This window comes from Vigna unguiculata, chromosome 5 (assembly GCF_037176805.1).
Source record: "Vigna unguiculata cultivar grain cowpea cultivar isolate G323 ecotype 2 chromosome 5, ASM3717680v1, whole genome shotgun sequence".
Lineage (NCBI taxonomy): Eukaryota > Viridiplantae > Streptophyta > Magnoliopsida > Fabales > Fabaceae > Vigna > Vigna unguiculata.
This window is the reverse complement of record NC_140796.1, coordinates 29,349,079-29,368,585: the sequence shown is the minus strand read 5'-3', so window position 1 is coordinate 29,368,585 and position 19,507 is coordinate 29,349,079.

Genomic DNA, 19,507 nt, shown 5'->3' with positions numbered 1-19,507 from the left:
GTTTGGGTAGATCCAACGAGAACATGTGAATCGCATGGCTGCAAAATCGGGAATTTTGCACAATGGGCCTAAAAAATGAGTTAATTAATTTGCTGTCCGGGGTTAGGTGGGTCGTATGGACTTGACTACGTACCACTACGACCGGTAGTTTTCAGACAGAGCTGGTGACTTCATTTATTTTTTACAAGGTTCTTACACTATAACGATTTTGTCTTTTTCTATTATTATTATTATTTCATTATTATTATTTTATTGTTTGTTTTACTAGAAAAACTAAATAATTCCACCATTATTTAATTAGATTTTAAAGGAAATGGAAGTTTGACGGGTTTTCATCTTTTGGGTTGGTAGGTGTGTTACAACACCCTCTTTTATGAGCTATAATTTTATTTGTTTTAAAAATGCTCATGTAACAATAATTAATATTTAAATATTTTTTTTCTCTTAATTTTGAATAAAAATTAAAATTAGTCTATTTTTAAAACTTTTTAATTGAATAGTGTCTCAACTCTTAAAATGTATGGATTTTTAATTATTTTAACAAAAAATTATTAAATTTATTTTACATTTCAAACATGTTTCATGATAGTATTTGAGTTATTTACACCATTTAACATATTTTTACTTCAATACTATAAAAAATATCAAAAAAATATATTTAAAACATTACATAAACTTGAAAAAAAAACATAAATAATCCTTTAATTACACTGTAACTATAAGAATAATGTGAAGGTTGTTTGACATTTTTGCCTAACTATTATCCTCTTTCTACATAAATTATCTTCCGGTCATTTTAACCCCTAAAATTAAACAACATAATTAATATTTTAAATTTCATAAATATTATCGATGCATTTCATTCAAAAAAAAAATTATATCTTGATAGAAATATTAAATTTATATACATATAGTCAAAAATGCTTTTCCATTTTTCAGATTATTTTATTTAACTCTTTCCATTATAAGGAGTACTATTTTTTGTGATCATAACCAAAAAAATATTCATGAACACCTTAATTTTGTTTACACTTATTATACATTTATTTATTTTTCTTTTATCAACTTTTCTTATCACATCACATGATCTATAAATATATCCGTTTTCTTCTCTTTCTAAGTATAATAAGTTAAACATAAGGAATAGTTTTGAAAGATGAAATGCTGTCATGCTCCTTTTAAACTCAAATATAAGGAAAAAAATGCGTTGAACTTAAATATAATCAAATTTCAACTACTTCTTCAATCTTATTTAATATTATTATTTTAAAATATATTTTATATATAAATTAGAGATGGCAAATAAACCCACCCTTGTCGGTATTGTCCGAACCTGTCTTCGTTTTGACAGGAATCCCCGTATTAACTAGGTATGAATATGTGTATGAAGAATCCCTGACTGTTTTAATTGGATATGGGTAGGAATGTCAAAAATATTTGTACCTGCACGTATCCGCAGATAAAACCCGCAAAGGGTAGGAAATAAATATTGTGAATGGATACTCGCGGATAACAAGTAGGGGGATATTTTTTATGCCCGCATGTTAATAGGGGCAGGTGCGGATATCATAATATCTGCATCTGTGGATATCCGTACCCACTATATTCTAATTTAAATTAAAAATAAAATAAAAAAACATGATTAAAACATTAACACATCAATTTTGAATGGGTTATTTTTTATCAATTGGTTTTAAAAAATCTTTATTTCTTTGTAAATTGTCATTCAACACTGTTTAAATGGGTTATTTACACTTTATTTGAAACTTATGAATATAATGTATTGTATTTTTATTTAAATTTATGGTTAAATTATATTGTTAAATATTAAATTTTTCTTTTATAAATACCCGTAGGTACCAATAGATATTTGTGGATATTAAAAAAGTTATGCAAGTACCTGCATAACGGATACCCGCACAGATATGGGTATAAGTGCAAGGCGGATATTTATTCAAGAGATAGGATACATGGGAGCTACTACCCGTACACTACCCGCCCTGTTGCCATCCCTAGATATGGGTACGAGGAATCCCCCACTTTACACAGCTTATAATTAACTTTGTAAAAATATAAATTTTCTTCTACAAATTTAAAATGTATTTTATATATTAAAAATATTTTTGTTACGAATTTTAATTATAATATAACTTATATGTAAAAGAAATAACTTTGTACTAAAAATTTAAGTTATATAAGAATAACATATATATTATGTATGACACAATTTAAAATACTAATCGTTATATAAAACACGCAGTAAGAATAATTATTTTAAGAATAAGAAAACTTTAAATATGGATATTTAAATTATTAAGATTAAAATATTTCAATGAATATTTAATCGTTATATGAACAATAAAATTATTATGTACAAGAAAATTTATGTATTAGTATAAAAGAATACACATTTAATTGTTAAATTATAAAATAAAAACAATAATTTTAAAATTAGTGTTAACACATACCTCCATGAGTTAATAAATTTTCTAAGCAACAACTTTTTTCCCATTTTTATCTTTTCTATTGTTTATTTACATCGATCTTTGTGTCTGTCTTTATCATCAAATTTGTCTTGAAGATAAGAAAATGTATATGACCATGTATCCCTTGGTCATACCAGTATAGGACTCGTCCCTGGTCGAACACATGTCAGACTATTAAGTCGACATGTACTCGATCATTCCCTATTCGACCAGATCGACATAACGCAAGTCGTTTACTCGTAGTTGACCACGATAATTTGGGATTAACATGCAATTGGGTCACGTGGCCTAAGCCCATTCAAGTAAGGCCCCATGAATAGTAATATAAATAGCACATCTTACAAGGTATGTTAATTACGTTCATTAATTACAATATTTATAGCTTGTTGATACACTTGGTTGACTTGGGTGTCAATGTGTCTTCTATAAGCACAACTCCTACTCGGCTTAAGAAGGACAAGTACCCCTTCTTTGGGACGAATACCCTTAGAGTTGAGGACTTGAAGTGTTTGAAGTAAAGTTTTCGAAGGGAAGTGTTAGTGCTTTTGGGGTCTTAACAAGATATATTTTGCCCTGAAAGAACATAAAACATTATATCATATCCTTCCCATGAGCATATGTATATGTTCCGTTAAAAAACTAAGTGCCTTTTGCTGAAGACAAATACAAAGATTCCTCTTGACCTAAAGTGAAGTTGATAACACTTAGGCCAAAATTGTTTCGTCCCTTGGCCATAAGAGTTAATTTTTTATCTATAGGAAAAATAAGTTACAAATCATTTTTATTCTCCAAACCAGAGAATATTTCAGTTACAAGAATCAAAACCAAAAAGATTACAAAATTAATAAAATAATACAATATAGAAAGGAAAAGATTACTAGTACGATAGTGAAAAATTATATGAAACCTCGGCCCAAATCCTAGCAACTTCTTCTCGCACCTTTGACCGATGACTGACAACTCAATCGATATTCCTAACTAGGCCCATCAAATTTCATGGTAATACTTTGGCCTAAACCATGGTCCATCCTCATAGGTCACCTCGGTGCTAAATTGATCTTTGATGAAGCTTGTTGTATAGGTTAAGATTCTTAGAGATCAGAAATGAACTCATAATACTAAGGTCTAGACGGTACAATATATATTGAAGGAAATTTTGTAAGAAAATATTTAAAAAAGTGGTGCTAACAAGAAAGTTTAAATATTTCATAATTATATATAAACAATTGCATTGCACTAAATTTATTAATTCAAATAGTTTTTAAATATCATTAAGATAATATCTATAAATTATGAGTGGTCATTTGGAAACTTCTTAATGATTAAACTTAGAAGAAGAAAAGGCCAACATTTTTGCCCTTTTTCTTAAATTGTAAACTTAAAAAAGTTGATAAAGGATGACATAGAGGCTAGCAATGTTATCCACTAAAGGAACATCCTCACATGTGTCTTCCTCTACTCACACAATTAATTGATCATTGCAAAAGAAGTAAACAACACAAGCGCAAAATACACACCACGGGGTAAGCTAGCATTCAGGGAACAACTAATCAGAAACAAAATAGTTACACAATCACACACACACACACACATATATATATATATATATATATATATATATATAATGCATATTTAGCAGTTGACACTAAACTCAAATATCCAAAAACATGCCTTTGATATAGATCTCACTACAGGTGTGCACCTGTGATGATTCCTAGACTCAATACAGTCAAATCTAATTAATTGCTCAATTTGGTATTTCTCCTTCAATACTTTGGTTCAAAATAGTTCTAACACATGGAAAGGACCAATTCACTCAATTTATCAGATTCTACTTTTCTCAATCAACATAAAATCTCACCAAACAAATCAAGCATCAAGTCATATATATAACACATTAGTTTACACCAAATCATACACATCAATCTAGATTCATCAGACAAAAACAAAATTTTTCAGGTAACAAAATCCACTTTCTAAACACACACACACACACACACACACACAAACACATAGATAATTACTAGATTCTCTTACCTTGACTTGGCTACTAACAAGCTTTAAACAAAGAAAGCCCTCCCTACACGCCGAAAATCCCTTGTTAGAGCTAGAGACAAAACAAAACGATCCGACCAATCAACAAAGATTCAAAAGGAAACTCAGAAGAACACATGCAAGCCAGAACATCTCGCATGCGACCCAAATCAAGTAGAAGGGACAAGAAAAGACGAAAATATAACTTACCCTAAACGAAGAAAATGATTGGTTGATCTTGATTAGCTCGCTGTAAAGAATAATCCTACAGTCTTTGATTTTCAAAAAGATGAACATGGAGTAAGATATCTTAGAGAGAAGGTAGTGTTAGAAAATGAATAAATAAATAATACTAATAATAATAAAAATATGAATAATATAATAATAATTATTATAGTAATAACAATACTAAGACACACACACACACACATAAATATATATATATATATATATATATATATATATTAAAATATTTACAAAAAACTGCCACATAATTTAAAAAAAAATAAAACAAAACAAAATATTATCTTTTGAAACAAAATATTGTAGTTCAGCGTAAGGAACCTTGTGGGTTTGAGCCTTACACTTAGTGCTTATAAACTTTCACCCGAAAAAATACATAAACTTAATTGTCTTGAGCTACATCTCCTTTGACCAGGTTTTAGTAAATAACACATACAATATCGATGTTCATTTTAGGTTCTAATCAATGGTGGCACGTTACCGTCTTGTGCATATATCTTGTTTCATGAATGTCACTTAGAGGCTTGCTCATGTCTCATAATAGCAGCCCCACCATCACACTCACTGGTAAACCCTCAAGTGGTGGTTTATGACTCACCCCTACAATAATTGTCATTGTGTTTTTAAGAGGCTTATATATATATATATATATATATATATATATATATATATATATATATATATATATATATATATATATATATATATATATATATATATATATATATATATATATATATATATATATATATATATATATATATATATATATTCCTAGAATTAGAGCAATAATAATACTGACATGGATATAAATAAATGAATATTAATAAGAGATCAACAATTATAATAACAATAAGAGATAAAAAGTAGATGAGAAAATGAGTAGAAATATCCTGGGTTGAGGCACACATAGTTATATCCTTAGAGAGAAAATGCCCCTACTGCACAGGGCTAAACAAATACACAATAATATGTGTTTCAAATCAAATGCATTTCTCTCCCAAGATACAACAACCCGTCACATCGGTCAAGTGCAGCGAAGGATCTGTGAACCTTTTGAACACCATTGTCTTAAAGATAATATAGAGAAGAAAAGAATAACACTTTTAAGAAAGACTCTAGTGTTTGTTGTCTCTGTTGTTGTGTCTTTTCCCATGCACCTATGTGGTATTTATAGGTAGAAAAGGGAGACAAAGAAATAAATAGTAATAAGAATATAACCGTTAACCATAAAAAACATTAACCCATAAATTAAAGGTCTATAAAATCATGAGTAACAATCAGATTTATTTTAATTATTTATTTTTTAAATTATATTAAAATATTTTCAACAATCCTCCACATAATTTAAAAAATAAAATAAAACAAAATATATTATCTTTTAAAACAAAATATTGTAGTTCAGTGTAAGGAACCTTCCAGGTTTGACCCTTACACCTAGTGCTTATAAACTTCCTCTCGAGAAAATGCAGAGACTTGATTGTCTTGAGCTACATGCCCTATGACCAGGTTTTAGTAAATAACACATACAATATCGGTGTTCATTATAGGTTCTAATCAGTGGGTGCATGTTACAACCTTATGCATGTATCTTGTTTCATGAGTGTCACTTAGAGACTTGCCCATGTCTCACAATGGCAGCCCCACCAGCACACTCACTAGGTAAACCCTCAAATGGTGGTTTGTGACTTACACCCCTACAATAATTGTCATTGGATTTATTAAGATGTATTTTATAAAATAATGCACATATCTCAACCATTGGGTTTATTAAGAGGTCTTTTATAAAATAAGCATAATAATGCACCTACCTCAACCTTATTATTGCCACAATTTATAGTACACCTCACCATAGGAATGAGACATAAAATTTAATCAAATTATTTGGTATACTTTAGTCAACAACAACTTCGTTGTTACCCATTGAACTTCATTCCATGGGATCGCCATTCATGTGGAGATGGGTGTCCATTGTTGCAACAAATTTATGAGTTATAGTCTCATTCCCCTCGATGATTCGAATAATTGTTGTTGATGCATCAACCTTTTGATAAACAGATCTACAATAATTCTTTTTGACCTGACAAAGTCAAGAGAGATAACCATGAGTAATTAAGTTTCTAATACATTTGTCTATCATCATTATATGTCAATTATTCATTAACATTTTTACTAGAAACTTCAAATATAACAATTGATTGTCATGATGCATTGAACAAATGGAATAATTTATGCTTGCATAGTAGATCATGATAGAACAACAACTTTTTAACATATTTCCATGATAGGGCACCTTCATCCAAGGTTAAAACATAATCATAACCAATATTTGATATTTTGCCACTAGAATCAATATCCAATTCACATTAATATATATCATTCAATAATCTCAAAAAATTGGACATATTGCCATAAGTAGACACAAATAATATTATCACTAGATGGCAAAACAGTACTAGAGGTATATTTTCACTCACTTCAAAATATATAACCAATAATTTTTGTTTCTATTAAGAGGTATGTTAACCATTGCAAGATAACTCCCACACTTTGAAATATTTTAAATGTGATTCTTTTTTCTTTCATAACTCATAACAAATTTTATCACAATCTATTGTGTTCAAAATATGGTAAACAGGATATAAAATTTCACTAATATAATGTTAGGCAAGCTAGAACTTGTAGAATAACATTTACCATATCAGAACATTTCTTTTTTCTTTCTTTCTTTCGCTGCACCATTAGATTAACAATATATGAAAATGTTGCTTAATGAATAATACCATGAATTTCACATAAAAACACTCAATTATAAAGACATGTATCATCACTTCTCTATTTAATTAATTTTGTACCTCAAAATTTCATAATTTGAATGGTCTCTAACCAAAATTTATCAACTTCTCAAATATTATAATAATATCATGTCATAAATCACAACTTAACATTTTGTAATAATCAAAGAAAACTTATAAATATTTTATTATAAGATAAAGATACTTAACTCAAACAAATCATCACAAATATATTATTTACCAACCAAAACACATGTCTAGAAATAATAATCTTATTGCACTTGGAAATCACTTCATAACCTTGTTGAGCACAAGAAAGTTTCTAAATTCAGAAACATGAAAAACTTTTTTTTTTTTTTAATAATTTCTGGAAGACAAGTTTAGTTTTTACTTGACCATCCCTTCAATTTTTGATACGAAGATTTCTTCTTTTATCAGCATTTACATTATCTTAAACATGATATCAATTAAAATAATTCATTTTAATTTCATGGCATAAACAATAATTTTGAATTCATAAATTTGATAAAGATTATACTTATTATCAGTCATTTTTTTCATATAAATATCAAGCTAATTTTCTTTCCTTGCAAATGCAAAGTTTCACAACTCAATAATAGTTTTAGTATGAAAAATTATTTTATAATTGTTTTCATACAAAACAATTAAATTATATTCATGATATGGAACAACTTTATCAATGGTAAGAGTAGACAATATTGAAGCATGAATTAATATAACAACAAAAACATTAGCTTTAGACATCATAAAAAATTGTTCAATGAGAAGGAATTTCATTTATCCATAATTTCATTTATTGTTACCAATAGAAATAGAAACAATTATACACACAAGATTTTAGGCTTAGTTGAAACTGATTTAATTATAACCATAAGAAACACTCATAACATGTGTTTTCAGTCTTCAACTATATTTTTTTTAATTTTAGAAATGAATACAAACGAGTAATCAAAAAATAGAAATAACAAGAACTTATTTTTCTCTCTAAGAATGTTAGAAAATGATTACTCAAATAATACTAATAATAATAAAAATATAAAATAATATAATAATAATAATTAGAGCACTAATAATACTAACATGGATATAAATAAATGAATATTAATAAGAGATCAACAATTATAATAACAATAAGAGATAAAAATTAGATGAGAAAAGGAGTAGAAATATCCTGGGTTGAGGCACGCATAGTTATATCCTTAGAGAGAAAACGCCCCTACTGCACAGGGCTAAACAAATACACAATCATATTTGCTTCAAATCAAATGTGTTTCTCTCCCAAGATACAACAACCGGTCAGATCGATCGAGTGTAGCGAAGGATCTCCGAACCTTATGAACACCATTGTCTTAAAGATAATATAGAGAAGAAAAGAATAACACTTTTAAGGAAGACTCTAGTGTTTATTGTCTCTGTTGTTGTGTCTTTCCTTATGCACCTATGTGATATTTATAGGTAGAAAAGGGAGACAAAGAAATAAGTAGTAATAAGAATATAACTGTTAGCCATAAAAGACATTAACCCATTAATTAAAAGGTCTATAAAATCATGAGTAACAGTCACATTTATTTTAATTATTTATTTTTTAAATTATATTAAAATATTTCCAACATATATATATATATATATATATATATATATATATATATATATATATATATATATAAGCATAATAATGTATATACCTCAACCTAATTATTGCCACAATTAGTACACCTCATCATAGGAATGAAGGAATGAGACATAAAATTTAATCAAATTAGTTGGTGTACTTTAGTCAACAACAATTTTGTTGTTACCCATTGAACTCCATTCCATGAGATCGCTATTCATGTGGAGATGGGTGTCCATTGTTACAACTAATTTATGGGCTTTATTCCCCTCGACAAATCAAATACCTGATGATGCATCAACCCTTTGATAAGTAGATCTGCAATATCTATTTCTAACTTGATAAAGTCAAGAGAGATAATACCATGAATAATTAAGTTTCTAATAAATTTGTCTCTTATTCTCATATGCCCTTTTTTTCATTGACATTTTTACTAGAAACTTTAAATATAACAATTTGATCGTCACAATGCATTTAAAAATAGGAATAATTTATGCTTGCATAGTAGATCAAGACAAAACAACAACTTTTTAACATATTTCCATGATAGTGCACCTCCATCCAAGGTTAAAACATAACCATAAGTAGTAGTTAATTTTGTGTCACCATAATCAATATCCAATTTACATTAATATATCCTTCAATAATCTCAATAAATTGGACATATTGAATGCCATAAATAGAAGAAACACAAATAATACCACTAGATGACAAAAATAGTATTAGAGGTGTATTTTCACACACTTTAGAATATATAACCATGAATTTTTATTTATTTTATTAAGAGGTATATTAACCATTGCAAGACACCCCCACACTTTGAAATATTATAAATGTGGTTCTTTTCTCTTTCATAACTCATAAGAAGCTTTATCACAACCTTTTATGTTCAAAAAATGACAAGCAAAATATAAAGTTTCATTAATATAATGTTCGACAAGCTAGAACTTGAAGCATAACATTTACCATATCAAACAAAATCATTTTTTTTCTTTCGTTGTACCATTAGATTACCACTATATGAACTTAATGAATAATACCATGAGTTTCACACAAAAACACTTATTTATACAGACCTGTATACTCATTTCTAAAGACATGCATTCATCACTTCCCTTTTTAATTAATTTTATACCTCAAAATTTTATAATTTGAATGATCTAACTAAACTTCTCAACAATTGTAATAATAGTATGTCATATATCACAATTTATGTTTGTAATGATCAAAGAAAAAAATACTAAATATTTTATTATAAGATCAAATTACTTAACAAACCATCACAAATATATCATTTACCAACCAAAACACATGTCTACAAATAATAATCCTATTGCACTCAAAAACCACTTCATAACCTTGTTGAGCAACAAGGAAGTTTCTAACTCCAGAAACATCAAAAACTCCTTATTTAAAAAATAAGACAATTTCTATAAGGCAAGTTTAATTTTATTTGATCATCTCCTCAATTTCTGATATGATTTTTTTTAATCAACACACACATGATCATAAGCATGATATCAATTAAAATAATTCATTTTAATTTCATGTCATAAACAATGTTTTTAAATTCATAAGTTTGATTAAAAAAATTATTATCAGGCATTTTTTTCATATAAATATCAAGATAAACTTTTTTTCCCTTGCAAATGCATAGTTTAGTTCAAGTGTTTTTCATAACAGAATAGTTATTTTAATATGGCAAATTATTTCATAAATTTTTTCATACAAAACACTTAAAATATATACATGATATAGAACATCTTAATAGGTTGTAAGAGTAGAAGACATTAAAGCATAAATTAATATAATAGAAAAAATATTAGCTTTAGAAATCACCAAAAAAAAAATCAGTGAGCAAAAATTTCATCTATCCATAATTTCATTTTTTGTTATCAATAGAAAACAAAAATAATCATAATCTCACAAACACATTAATTTATAAAAATGTTTTGAGAGTCTTCTCCTTATATTGTCTTTAATGTTAGAAATGAATAAGAGTTTTTTCTCTAAGAATGTTAGAAAATGAATAAATAAATAACACTAATAATAATAATAATAAAAATATGAATAATATAATAATTATTATTATTATTAGAGCAATAATAATACCAAGATATATATATATATATATATATATATGAATAAAATAATATTAATCAGACCCAACAATTCTTATAACAATAATAGATACAAAATAAATAAAGAAAATAGTATAAATATATTGGGTTGAGACACACAAAGCGCTCTCCTTAGAGAGAAGATGCCCTTACTGCACAAGGTAAAACAAAATCATATGCATTTTTCTCTCAATATACAACAACCCGTTAGATCGATCGAGTGCAGCGAAAGATCTCTGAACCTTATGAACATCTATATCTTAAAAGATAGTATAGAGAAAAATACAGAACACTTCACTTTTATCTGGCCTCTAGTGTTTCTTGTGTCTATTCTCATACAAATAATGTGTATATAAAATATTAATTTGTAATACAAAATATAGTCGTTAACCATAAATAACATTTATCCATAAAAAGTTCATAAAAGTATTAGTAACCGTAAGATAATATTTTAATTATATATTTTTTAAATTATATTAAAATATTTCTAATGACTCTTAGAGAAGAGTTTTTAGAAAGACTATTTTCAAGTGTTGAGATTCTTTTATGAAATTTCTATTTATAATTAAGCATTTTATTATTAAAATAATATGATTGTTATAAAATAAAGCTAATAATAAGGAGAAGAAGGAAGAAAAGAGAATGAGAAAATAAGGAGCAACTTTTCTATGTGTCTTATTATTGATAGGAAGAGTTCTATTTATAGATACAACATGGTAACCCATAAAGGATACAAATCAAATAGTTAATACAAATATTTACAAGAAGAGCAATGAATCATATGAGTATCAATCATATGAGTAAATGTATCAAATCAATGGATGACCATTAATTCATAACACTCCCCCTTGGGTGTCCATTGATAAGAGAATATGCCTTTTAAAACTTTACTAGTAAAAACCCTTTAGGATAAAAACCTAGTGAAGGAAAAAAATTACATCATTCTATATAATATTGTTCTTTATATCTTCTATATCTCCCCCTCATGTAAACTTACATCATTAAGATGACGAAGTCCAATATTGTGAACAATTGCTCAAAAGTTCTCCTTAGCAAAGACTTTGTAAATAAATATGCTAGATTTTCACATGAGCGAATCTTTTGGATCTCTACATCACCATTTCTTTGAAGATCATGAGTGAAAAAGAATGTTGGAAGGATATGTTTTGTTTTGTCTCCTTTAATATATCATTCTTTCAATTGAGCAATGCATGCATTATTGTCTTCATATATGGTTGTTGATTTCATTTTTCCCGAGGATAAACCACAAGTTTGTCGCACATGTTGAATTATAGACCTTAACCAAACGCATTCACAACTTGCCTCGTGTAATGCTAAAATTCTCGCATGATTTGATGATGTGGCTATTATTGTTTGTTTCACAGACCGCCATGAAATTGTTGTGCTACCACATGTGAACAAATATCCTGTTTGTGATCGACCATTATGATGATCTGATAAATAGCCTGCATCTGTATAACTTATTAGATCTATTTTGGAATCATTTGGGTAAAATAAGCTTATATTCATAGTGCCCTCAAGGTAACAAAGTATTTGTTTTACTCCATTCTAATGTCTTCTTGTAGGTGAAGAATTATATCTTGCTAACAAATTTACAACAAATGTTATATCAGGCCGAGTATAATTAGCAAGATACATTAGTGCTCATATAACACTAAGATATGGTACTTAGGGACCAAAAAGTTCTTCATCTTTTTCTTGAGGTCTAAAAGAATCTTTATCAACATCTAACGACCTCACCACCATTGGAGTACATAATGAATGAGATTTGTCCATATAGAACTTTTTAAGCACTTTCATTATATAAGCTTCTTGATGTACAAAAACATTTTTGTTTAAATACTCAATTTGTAATCTCAAACAAAAAATTTTCCTTTTCAAGATCCTTCATCTCAAATTCTTTCTTTAAGCAATCAATTGCCTTTGTGAACTCATTAGGAGTTCCAACGATGTTTATGTCATCTACATAAACAATAATTATGGCAAATTTATTTTTGGATCTTTTCATATAAATAGAAAAACAAATAGGATCATTTCTATATCATTCTTTAATAAGTACTCGATAAGACGATTATGCTACACACGTCCTGATTGCTTTAATCAATAAAAGGGTTTTGTTCAATTTTATTGAATAACCCTCTTTAGAAATTTTCTTGTTGGGCAAATAAAATCCTTCAAGAATTTACATATAAATATGATTCTCAAGAGAACCATACAAATAGTTTGTAACATCATCCATTAGATGTAAATGTAAACCTTATTGTGTAACTAAGATAATCAAATATTGCAATGTTGTTTCATCCAATACCAATGAATATGTCTTTTCACAAATCAATATCAAGTTTTGTGAAAAATCTTGAGCAACCAATTGTGTTTTGTATCTAACAATTTCATCATTCTTAATTTGATTTTTGTGCAAAAATCCATGTACCCAATGGGTTTCACAACTTCAGGTGTGCGAACTATAAGTCCAAAAACCTTTCATTTAACAAGCAAATCTAATTATGCTTCTTTGCATATTTCATTTTGGCCAATCTTTTCTTTGTCGACAATCTTCAATAATCATTGGTTATTGATCCTCATTGTCATTCATATCATTCATCGTTATATTATATGTAAAAGTTTCGTCAATGTTGACTTCATTTTGGTTCCATATTATATGATTCATGACATAATTTATTGAGATCTCATCATTTTCAACAATTTCAGGTACCTAAGGTTCTTCTGGAACCGAATCATTAATTATGTCAAAAGAATCTTTTGGGACTTTTACTCCCTCGATTAGGCCATCTTTCCTTTTTCCCTTTTTCTCATCCGATGATTTTTATCTTTGGAATCGACAGGCTTTCCACGCTTCAGACATGTTTGAGATTCATTTGCTATATTAGATTGTCCAACAAGAATATCAATTCTAATTGGAGCATTAACAATGGGTATAGGTGACTTAGTTACCCTTTTTTGTGTCAGTAAAAGCATCTGGTAATTGGTTGGCCAATTTTTGTAAATATTATTCGTTGAATTTCTAGTTCACATTCTTTTGTACGAGGATCAAGATAAGATAATTCATTCCAACCAATATCCTTTTCCAGTTTCTTTCTTTCTCCCCCTAACGTTGGAAAAAACTGATTCAACAAATGGAGCTGTAAATAAGTCACTTGTTGATGGTTCAAAATATTTTATTATTGACGGAGAATCATATCCAATATTTATTCCTAAACGTCTTTGAGGACCCATCATAGTCCTTTTTGGTGGGGAAATTGGGACATATAAAGAACATCCAAAAATTCTTAAATGAGAAATGTTAGGTTGCTGACCAAAAACCAACTATAGAGGAGAGTATTTGTCATAACTAGTTGGTCTGATGGGAATCAATACTACAACATGCATAATTGCATATCCCCAAGTAGTAATTGGAAGATTAACTTTCATAAGTAATGGTCTTGCAATCAATTTTAGATGTTTTATCAATGATTTTGCAAGTCCATTTTAAGTATGAACATGTGCTACTGGATGTTCAACGTCAATTCCAATTGACATACAATACTCATTAAAAACATGAGATGTAAATTCACCAGCATTATCAAGACGAATTTTCTTAATTGGATAATCTGGAAAGTGGGCTCTTAACTTGATCAATTGTGCTAAAAACTTAGCATATGTCTGATTTCGAGTTGATAGTAAACAAATATGTGACCATATAGTGGATGCATAAATTAATACCATGAAATATCTAAATGATCCACATGATGGGTGTATTGGACCACAAATATCACCCTGTATTCGTTCTAAAAATGAGATTGAATCATTTCTAATTTTTTTTGGTGATGGTCTTATTATCAACTTTCCCTACGAACATGCAGTACATAAGAAATCATTGAACTGAAGAAGTTTTTGACTTTTAAGTGGATATCCACACAAGTTTTCAACTATTTTTCATATCATGATATATCCAAGATGACCAAACTGATCATGCCAAATAAGAAATTTATTTTTATGTGTAAGCTTCTAGCTTACATTGACATGCATCTCAATCGCATTAATGTATGTGTAGTACAAGCCATAAGAGAAGGCAGATAATTTCTCCAATACACATTTTTTTATTCGACTCAATTCGAGTGATATAAAGATATTCAATATTTCCTTCATTATTTGTCTCAATATGATATCCATTTAAATGAGTATCCCTGAAACTTAATAAGTTTCTATTGGACATACGAGAATAAAATGCATTTTTAATTTGCAATCTTGTACCTCTTGGTAAAAGTATAGTAGCTCTTCCGGAGCCTTCAATTATATTTGTAGTACGAGAAATAGTACTAACATTGAATTCTCGCATTACCAAACAAGAGAAAAATTTATTGCTCTTGAGAATTGTATAAGTTGTTGCACTATCAATAAGACATATATCCTCATCATTGGTGCTAGTGCTAACATTCATTCTTCATATAAACATAAATATTAATATGAGAAAATATTTTTTTTAACACTCTCATAACCAATGAGGTGATCAATGCTTCCATTTGGTTTAAGAAAATAATAATATCAAGATGAGTAGCATCCATATGGCCTTAATCAGAATCACCATCTTCATAAACAAAGTGTGTTTCTATGTTCTTCTCATTATTTGTAAGATGTTTTGGTGTATAATAAGTACAACTCAAATGGCCTTTACCATCGTAATGATAATATATACTTTCATCTTATTTGCCAATATTTTCACATTTTTCTTTTCCCTTTTTCACATTATTGTGCCACTTTTGGTAACAAAATGTGTCTTTGAAATTTTCTTTATAATCATGTCCATAATCAATATCACGATCATGAAAATATAGATCAAATGTTGTTGCATTCACTTTAGGGAATGAAACAAAACCAATTGGACAAGTTTCATGATATTCTGTCAAAAGTCCTTGCTTTGTTCAGTCATACAAAGGTATGAAATAAATTTATAATATTTATTGTTGCATTCACTTCTGGGAATGAAGAGCAGATTAGGCGGATCTCACGATTTTTCATCAAAAGCTTCATCGCTTTGTTCAGCCATACAAAGACATGGAATAAATTCATAATATTTGTGAAATATCTTTTCATAATATTGTTGTCGTAAGAGCAAATTAGTTGCTTAGATACTTTATTTATTTCTTTAATGGTATCCCAAGACCCATTGCATCTAAATGTAATTCTTCCTTATAATATCAAGGATGACAAATTCAAAATGTGCAAGATTTGACAAGTTAAAAATTAGTACATAAAATAACAGTAATAATCATCATAAAAACAATAATAATAATCACCATCATAATAAAAATAAAAATAATAAGACGGAGATGAAAATTGGTAAAGTCAAACAATTATTATCACAAGAATAAGAATAGAAAGTAAAATTGTAAGTGAAGAAAGAATTAGAAAGAGCTTGGATTGAGACATGCAGAACATTGTCGTTAGAGAGAAAAAACTTCTATTAGTCCACATTTGATTGGAGCGCATCGTGTTGATAATGTGTTATAAAATAAAACTAATAATAAAGAGAACAGGGAAGAAGGAAAAATGAGAAAATAGGAAACAACTTTTTTGTATATTAAATCGTTGTACGACCATTAATTCATAACAAAGATTTCATTATTTTAAAAGATTGTCATTTCTAATATACTATTTTCTAAGTTCTCACACGTTAAAAATGTGTCTCAAATTGAATTTATATTTTTATTACAACTTATATGGTCGTGGTTACCGGGTTAAAGATTTAAAATTGAATTATGATTAGAATTGGAAAAGATTTATAAAATTATAAATTATAATATATATATATATATTAATTTAATTTTAATTGAAACTAATTTAGTTAAGAAGGAGAAGAATATAATAGGAAAGTATTTATAAATTTAAATTTTGATTTGAATTTTTGTTTCAATAGACACTCCATTTGTTAAAAAAGTGAATAAATGTTAATATTTTCAGTAATGGAGATCAAATTAATACGTTATCACCGTATTTGGGACCCTCTGACTAATTAATTTTTTATTAATTTTTAATTGAAATATGTTAAGTTGAGATAAGATAAAATTTTAATTGTATAACTTTTAATTTTATTTAAACTGAGTTTATAGCTAAAACAAGTGAATAAATGGTACAACAAACAATTTGATGAAAACAAGATCAACACAATTTTATGATTTCGCTGGATGGTTCCGATGATTTTACAGTTTTATTTGACAATTTTAATGATTTTAATGATATACAATAATGAGTATCTAATTTAAAAATATTTTATAAAATCATGTAATTTTACGATTTCATAAATTAAATTTTGATTGTAAATAAAAAATTGAATAATTTTGTACAATAATTTTTAGATTGGATAATTTGATTATTTTAACTTTTAAATTAATAAATATTTTTCACTTATCTTTATTTCTTAGTTTTAGTTATGATATTTATCTTTTCGATGGTGGTCAGCTTTGTCAGAAATGCCTCCTACTATCCAACCCCTTCATTCTCCCACCTGCACTTATTAATGATTTTAATTTTTATTGATAATGTAATAAATGCATTGAAAATTTCGATGTCAGCACATAGAAGTAAATAAACAATATCTTAAATAATTTTATATTTCAAATGTCATTAATTACATATTTGTATTTTTCTTATATTATGAACATACTAAGAAATAATTTCCCCATCTTACTTTTCCAACAAATTCATATTTGGCTTTTTGGAGTCCGTAAATGAATACAATTTACCGGTTATTTTTAAGTTAGATAAAGGGATAATTAATATATATATATATATATATATATATATATATATATATATATATAATCCTTTAGATAATATAATATTAAATAAAATTTGATCTGTAACTTTTATTTTTGAAAAAAAAAATTCATAAATATTATATTTGTGTATTTAATATTCATAAATAAAAATTAAAAATTAATTAAATAATAAAATAATTACATTTTAATATTGTTAAAAATTTAATTAAATATAAAAAATTTATATTAAGAAAAAAACTAATAAAAAAATAGTTTTAAACATCTAAAAATAAAAAAAAAAACATAAGAAAGTATAAATTAACAGAAAAATCAACAAAAAAATTAGTATTAAACATCTAAAAATATTACAAAAAAAAAAGAACAATTAAAGTATCAATTTGAGACTTAATTGAATTTTTTTTTTATTAGTAGATATCTTAAAAATTCCAAAGTTCTTGTTTTATAATAGTAAGTTATTGTCAAAAAATTTAAAAGGGTATTTTTGTCTTTATAAAATTTATTATGTGCATTTATACTATTTTAATTATTTCGTCTTTCAATGTAAAAATGATGATAGCAAAACACAATTATTATTCCTTAACCGGTGCCCTTATGGCATTGGTTAGCAATGCATTCTCCTTTTAATATTAATTCAGAGATTTATATTTAAAGACTATTAATACTAATTTGGTCTCAAATTTGAGAGGGACCAAATTGCTTCATTTTAAGAAAAAACAGGACCAAATTGGATAAAATTATAAATAAGGGGACAAAATTGGAAACAAGCACTGTCAGGTGACAATAATATGACACATGGCATTGTATAATTTAACGAAAAGGACAAAAAGACAAAAATGCTCATAAATATTGTATATGTGTATTTAATATTTTATTTAATGTTCTTAAATAAAAATTAAAAACTAATTAAATAATAAAATAATTATATTTTAATGTTGTTAAAAATTTAATATAATTAAATATAAAAAAGTTTATATTAACAGAAAAACCAATAAAAAATAGTGTTAAACATCTAAAAATTAAAAAAAAACATAAGAAAGTATAAATTAACAGAAAAATCAACAAAAAAATTTACTGTTAAACATTTGAAAATGTTAAAAAAAAAAACAATTAAAGTGTCAATTTGAGACTTAATTGATTTTTTTTTTCTTTTTAGGAGAGACCTTACAAATTTCAAAGTCCTTGTTTTATAATAGTAAGTTGTTGTACTTTATTTAGACAAAAGAACTTTATATTTAAAGACTATTAATACTAATTTGGTCTCAAATTTGAGAGTGACCAAATTGCTTCATTTTAAGAAAAAACAGGACCAAATTGGATAAAATTATAAATAAGGGGACAAAATTGGAAACAAACATTGTCAGGTGACAATAACATGACATGTGACATTGTATGGACACCA